This window comes from Juglans microcarpa x Juglans regia, chromosome 6D (genome assembly GCF_004785595.1).
Source record: "Juglans microcarpa x Juglans regia isolate MS1-56 chromosome 6D, Jm3101_v1.0, whole genome shotgun sequence".
Classification (NCBI taxonomy): Eukaryota; Viridiplantae; Streptophyta; class Magnoliopsida; order Fagales; family Juglandaceae; genus Juglans; species Juglans microcarpa x Juglans regia.
The window spans coordinates 23,683,194-23,690,372 of record NC_054604.1 but is presented as its reverse complement, the minus strand read 5'-3'; the positions used below and the strand labels follow the sequence as shown (position 1 = coordinate 23,690,372).

Genomic DNA, 7,179 nt, shown 5'->3' with positions numbered 1-7,179 from the left:
ACAAGAGAGGTATAGGATATGATGTGGCTTTAACTTCAAAAATCTCCTGCAAAAATGAAAGAAAAATAATGTTTGTTCCTGCATCGAATGAGAATGACCAAGCATAACTTTTTAAAAAGGGTAAGAAAACCCTGCATGTGCAAAAGTTTGTCCCACCTCCCAAGAGACAAGGAGCTCTCAATATGAGCCCTATATGTCATCATTGTGGGAAGGTTGGTCATATTAGACCAGATTGCTTCAAGTTAAAAAATCAATCTGTTTATGCTCCCGCATTCTCTAAAGTAGGACTGGTTATCCTTCTAAAAGGAGTGAGAAGTTCTTGAATGCTCTTAGGTACGTCTCACCCTCCATGGGACATAAAGCTCACAAGGTAAATCAGGTTTGTCACAATTGTGGTAAGATTGGTCACATACGACCAAACTGTTTTGAGTTTAGGGGCCATCCTAAGAGAATGAAAAAGTCCTACTCAAGAAAAGGGCATCAAAACTTGTGGAGCCAAGTCATGATCTTGACCAAACAAAATAAGATTATCAATGTGAAGTTAGACCAATTGACTACTAGCCAGAAGGCTGATAAGGTGAATCATCCAAAAGTAAGACAAGTGTGGATGAGAAAGGGAGAGGAGCAGACCAGACATGGTATAGACTGATGGTCATGCATTCATGCATTTTACACATGTTTAAGTCTTGTATAGTTTTTCTTCATTTTTGTTAAAAGTATATTGTGTGTGTGTTCCTCAAACATCATGCATAATGTTTTGCACATGAATGTGACAAAGAGTGTTGGTGCCGTTAATTCTAAAAATTTAGGTGCATGTGTACTTTGAGAATTGTATCATATATTTATGGTTTACAAAGTTTGAAACATGTATCTTTTGTAAATTGTGACTAACATCACACACTTCACTCCCTGCTTAGTCAATCGATGTTTCACCGCTGTGAGTTTTGGGGAGGCAATCAAAAGTGTTAGGAAGCTCTACCTACACACAGAATTGACTACGGGCTAGACAACCTCATTATTGTTCCCTTGTGCAAAGAAAAAGAAAAAGAAATGATGTTGTATATCATTGAAAAGAAAAATAGATGTTTTTGCAATTATAAAAAAAAAAAAGGGAAAAACAAGTACCTTGATATTGATACAGGTAATCAAACAGAAGAACAAAGGTTCTAGCAGCATTAGGTTTGACTTTCTGCATCTTGGAAGAGCTTCTCAAACACTTATGGTTTCTTGTACAGCCCAACCCCGCTCACACCTTTCGGTTGAAATTTCTTGATTGAGCAAGGACCCTGTTAACACGCCTGTCTTTATTACTTGTGGTACTTTGTTTTTACTACCTGTGTATTTTTTGAGGATATGATGCTCTTCTACATTTGACATGTATTTATGGTTTGAAAATTGACTCCATTAATAGTTGGATCACACTGAAATTTTGAAGCAGAGAAAATTTTGGTCCTCCGTTCAGCAAAAGTGTTTTAAAAACCCCCCGCGTCCTTTCTTTTTCCCCATCCATTTCTTTTCTCTCTGTGCTGTTTTGTCTTCCCTCCTCGTGCGATTCTTCTCCTCTTATTCTCGGCGGATTTTTCACTCAATTTCACTTAAGAAATCCCATTTTAATAACGGTAAGTCTCTCATCCTTACTTCTTCTCAATCATTTTGGTTTTTTGTTTTCCATTTCCATCATGCATTTCCATAAACATGTATTTCAGAAATTAGGAATTTTGTTTTGGATTTCGAAATGGAGAATTAGTTTTGGGGTGTTTGTTGATTGTTATTTGGGTGTAGAGAATGAATCTCTCACTCTTGTATTTAGGAAGTTCTTGGAACTCCCATAGAGTTTTTCATTTAGTTTTTGCTTGGATGCACACCAAGTGTTCGGTGAAATGCCTCAATGATGTTTGGTTTCTCATTTTCATCATGCATCAGCATAACATTGTTCTCATATTCATTCCATGTCTATCCTAGTGTTGGGATAGTGTTTGACATTGAGGATTGAGACCTACATTGGGTTTAAAACCCAACATTGGCTTAGTTGCACTTGAAGTGCTCAAAATGCCAAATGGGTTGTTAAATTGTGTTTGTGGACATGTGCATTGTGCATTTTAAAATGGTTTTTGACAACATTCATACCTTGGTTTTAAAATAGGTTTTTATTACCTAATTTTGGCAAAGTATACATTGGTTTGAATCATGCATTGGGCATTTTAGACATGCATTGGACATTTCACATTTCCTTTAGCCTTGTCTAACGGTCACTGATTGTCCACAGCCAAAGTCATGTCTCGACGTGTTCGTCCACGCCAAAATCCTCCTGCTCCCGCTCAAGCTCTTTTCCACGATGCTCGTGCAAGAGAATTTTACGCTCAAAACTTTTCTAACCGTTCTCCTATTGTCGAGCAGGAAGTCACCATCGGTGAGCTTACTGAGACTATTATCCCACATATTTTTTAGTCTCGCCAGTGGCTGGCCTTGACCATTGGTCATCCCCCTCCTTCTGTGGAGTTGGTTAAGGAGTTTTACTCCAACATTCATGCTATCTCTGATGATGGCTCTTTTGATGTTAGTCTCTGGAACATTGTCTTCCGGGTGACTCCAGGCATGTTAGTGGACTTGCTAAATGCCCCGCATGTGGTAAATCTTGTGTATCCCTATACACGGACTCCTCCTCATAGTCCGTCAGTCATTGTTGAGTGTCTAATTGGTCCATTTTCTAGTTGGGATGGTAAGTCACCCCTTCAAACGGTACGTTTTCCACCTGATTTTCTCATTCTCAGTAGGATAGTCCTTACAAATCTCTATCCTACTGGTCATCATAGTGATGTGGGTCCTGACCGCGCCACTCTTTTGTATGCACTGATCAACGATGTCTCCATGGACTTGGAGAGTCATTTGTACCGGGTTATGCTTGAGGCTTTTAATTCCCCTAAAACACATACTGGTTTACCTTTCGCTTGCCTCATCACTAGGTTAGCCCTCTCTCAGTCAGTTGCGCTTCTTCCACATGAGCTTAGAGTCCCTCTTAAAGCTCCTATTGGTCGTAGGACCATGCAACTGAGTCGTACTCACATTGCCCCTCAACCTCTAGATGTTGAGCATCCTCCACCACCCTCTTCTCAGCCATCGAGCTCTCGGCCTTCGAGCTCACAGCCACATAGTTCGGTACCATCCACATCGGCACCTGATTTGACTGAGCCCAGCCTTCAGTAGGTCTTTGAGTACCTTGCCCGTCTTGAAGCCCGGTTTGATGTACGGTTTGATAGCCTTGATGCTAAAGTTAACAGCTTACAGCAGCTTGTGACTCAACGCTTCAACGATATAGAGGAGCGCCTTGATGATGATGGTGGCAATCAGAGTGATGGTGATACATGAGACCCTTGGCTTTTCGTGACAAAAAAGGGGAGTAGTACATATTCAGGGGGAGTGGTATAGATGTAGGGGGAGCAACTTTTGTGTTTGTTAGTAACATTTTTTTTTGGGAGCAGCTTTTATTGTTAATTACTTGCTGTTATTGTTTGTCTATTGAACTCAATGTCTGATTAATTTCTTAATGAAAAGTTTTTTATGAAAACTGTGCAACTGACATTGTTTATGCTTATGAGATTATTTCTTGCATACTTTTTGTGGTTCATTTAACCGTTTGCTAAGTGTTTGCAGAAATTTCTCAACATGTTCAAGATTTTGTCTAAATCATGGGAACCCTGTTTGGGGTGTATCAGGATTAGGTTCTATGTATAGGTTAGAGGTTTTGTCACAGAAATGCCAAAAGGGGAGATTGTTGAGGAAAAAATTAGTTGATTGGCATATTTTTGTAAAAACCTGTGTAAAATTGAGTTGTAACAAGTGTTGAAGCAGTGTGATATGAAAAAGATTGAAGTGTGCTCAACATGGCTCAACTGGCGCTCGAGCGGGACTTTCCAGAGAGGTTCGCTCGATGTGCGCTCGACTCAGCGCTTGAGCGGAACCATACAAAGAGGTTCGCTCAATGTGCGCTCGACGTGGCGCTCGAGCAGAACTCTTCCAGAGAGGTTCGCTCGATGTGCGCTCATTTCTGTTCTTTGGTGTGGAGAAACAGAGCAAAAACTCTAGTTGCTTCAAGAGCCATAGAGAGAGACTTTTTCACATTGTTGAATCTCTCTTAGACAAACACATCTCCACCACACCACACTCAAGATCAAATCTTCTTCAAAATCCATTGAAATGGACGTTTTAATTGGCCGGAAGGTTTTCGGAGCTGCTGTTGATGCAGAGATCCAGAGGTTCTCGTGGGATGCTATAGAAAGGTCGGAGTTCTGACACTACATGCGTGTAGAGATCGAGTGGGTCACTTGTGATGTTGCAAGCCAAGTTTAGAAACTACAAAGGTTTTGTGAGTGTCTCTATATTGGTTGTAACAAACTTTTTCTATAGTGGATTTTAGGTGTGGCTTACACCCGGAGTGGTTTTAGAATTTGGAGACGTTCTTCAAATGAGTTTCCACTTTGTGACCAAATCTCTGTATTGATTATTTGTTTGATTTGTGTCATCTTTTAATTGCTACTTGTCATTAAATTTTATTATATTAGAAAATTTAAATTGCACCTATTCACCCCCCTCCTAGGTGTTGTATAAGATAGAACCACTACTTTTTCAAACTGGTTATTGCAGCCATGCTAGGGAGGGTGCCAAGTGTGGTCATATGTTACCATAGGATTCCTGAGCCGGTTATCAAAATCACTTGCAGAATATTGTTCATAATTGTTTAACATGTGTACCATATTTTTGTGCTTACAACTTTTTAAAGATGGATTCACAAGAGCATGGAAATATGTTATTCACCAGTCTCCTGACTCAGGAGCATGAAGTTGAACACATTTTTTGTGGTCAAAGTGAACAATCTCCCGTGACTTTGGATGACTCTCCACCCCAACCTAAATAGAGCCGCCCTCTCAAAGAAAAATCAGCTAAGGGTGCAAACTTCACCTCGAAGAAGACAAGTTATTTGTCTCCGCATAGCTGAATAGTAGAGTTGATGCAATCCAGGAAACGGACCAAAAACATGCCCAACTTTGAGAAAAAAGTTAGTCAATACTTCAATGAGTATAAACAAAGTACAAATGAGTGGAGTGTTGGGTTCTTAATATATCGGTGATCTGCTATTCAAAAGGCGACGAACAAATTTTGTGCTAAACTCGCACAAGTTGAAAGGTTGAATCAAAGTGGCATGACTGAGTAAGACAAGGTATAAGCATCCACTTTTTTATTATTTTCAACACTTAATTATGATATTTATGCGTTATGTTTCCTTTATCTTTAATAGGTGGTTAATTATTTGATTTTTAGAGAAAACCTTATAAACGGCCGGGCTGATGAATAACCAATAACAACCCTCCAATTACAACCCGCCACGTAGCTCTTCCATTACAAGCCTCTTCCTCTCCCTCGAAGCCTCATCCTCTCTAGTAAATGTTCAAAATAAACTTTTTGGTTATGCAAACAGAAACTAGTTGCATGAGGGTTAATAACAACAGCAAGTTTTTACGAACATTTACCATAAAATGTAATGACTGTTGTGTGAATTGCTTGTAAAGAGGAATATGGTGAGTGTAATAGCTACTGGAATGATGGAAGAATAAGAAAGCACACAAGATGTTTGATGAAAGGCTCAGTAGAGCCACTGATACTAGCTATCGAGCCTGTTGTCAGTTCCAATATACATCCTCACCGTTTTGGCTTACTTGTGGCCAAGTTAAAGATATATGCAGTACGGTATAATTAGAGAGTTTTTCACATCTTCCACCTTGTCCCATTTGATATATAAGCATTATGATTTATTGATGTGTTTTCAATTAAGAAGTTCTTCTTCTTCTTCTTCTTCTTCTTTTTTTTTTTCTTTTTTTTTTTAAAGAAAAATAAGTAAATTAAAGGAAGGTATAAACGATACAGACAACCCCCATGAATTTTGAAATTGCAGAAACTAAGTGTCAGCCCCATCGACGTCGGACTGAGATTGGGGAGGTGCAAATGAGAACAGAAATGTTTCGCAAGTGCAAGAGAGGGGCGGTAAACGAGTGGTCGTTATGCGTTTAGTCGTGCTAGTGCAAGAAAGGGGCGGTGCAAATGAGTCGTCGCGCTACGCGTCGGCATCGGACTGAGATGCTTTAGTTGGCGTTGACATCAGACTGAGGGCGGTGCATAGAGACCAGCGAAGCAGCGAATGGTTTTGGGCGATGCAAATGAGAAAGGGGCTAGCTTGATTCTCTGTAATCTAGCGTATTTCTCTTTCAATGTTTTTTCTTACATATCTTGAGTTGAATGGATGGCTATTTTTGTGGGATTAACAGTCGAACCAATCTGAAGCGCTTATGTTGATTTTATGCTTTCATTGGAAGTTTGACAAAGCGAAGGTCATGTACCAATCGCTTGAGAAAACTTCCTTTCAATTCGTGCATTGTTGGCAGCTATTGAAGGACCAATCGAAATGGAATCGACATTGCACAAAGGACAAGATGAAGCGAAGGTCGACGATGTCCCCGACATATTCCCGTACCTCAACAGTTGCACCTAATTCACCTATAGATTCAGTTGGTAGTACAGAGGCCGAATAAACTTACGACGTTGGCGATTGCCACGATATTTCGATGACTCTCCATCAGCCTCAACATTAAGAACAACATCCAACTCACCATCAAATGACAAGTATGTGAGCAATTTGTGAAAGAAAGAATGAGTCATTTGATGAAAGGAGTTGGAGATGAGATTTGGGTATTTGAGAATGTGAATGCAAGCAGAAGGCGTATTTAGAGCACTAGCATTGGACTCATCAAATGAGTCCAATCTTCAAAATTTGATGATTTTGGCTTTAAAATCTTGGCATTGGATTCACCATATGCTCAAATGTCAAGCTTTTAGCTATAGTACATTCATCTTCATCTTCAAATTTGAAGACTCACTATTCATACTCTATAACTATTATTTTATTTATTTAAATAATTGTTTCTCAATTTTGAGCCACAATATATTTAAGTTAGGAAATAATAATTTAAATATCAAATTAAATTATTAATTAATATATAGTTAGTGTAATTGTAAAATATAAAAAAAATAAATTAAAAATATTATTATTAACAAAATAATATTATATTATTATTTTGATGAATCCAATGGCTAATTCAATGTGGGGTTATGGATAGAAAGGTTTTGAAT

At 38.9% G+C, this 7,179-nt stretch overlaps 1 long non-coding RNA gene across 1 annotated transcript; it reads left to right on the top strand.

Annotated features, from left to right (window-relative positions):
• Positions 1–325: 325 nt before the first annotated feature.
• LOC121235026 lies at positions 326–6,996 on the top strand. The gene is made up of 3 exons (XR_005934490.1): positions 326–337; positions 6,376–6,380; positions 6,778–6,996. It is a non-coding gene; the product is annotated as an uncharacterized LOC121235026 (long non-coding RNA).
• Positions 6,997–7,179: the final 183 nt, after the last annotated feature.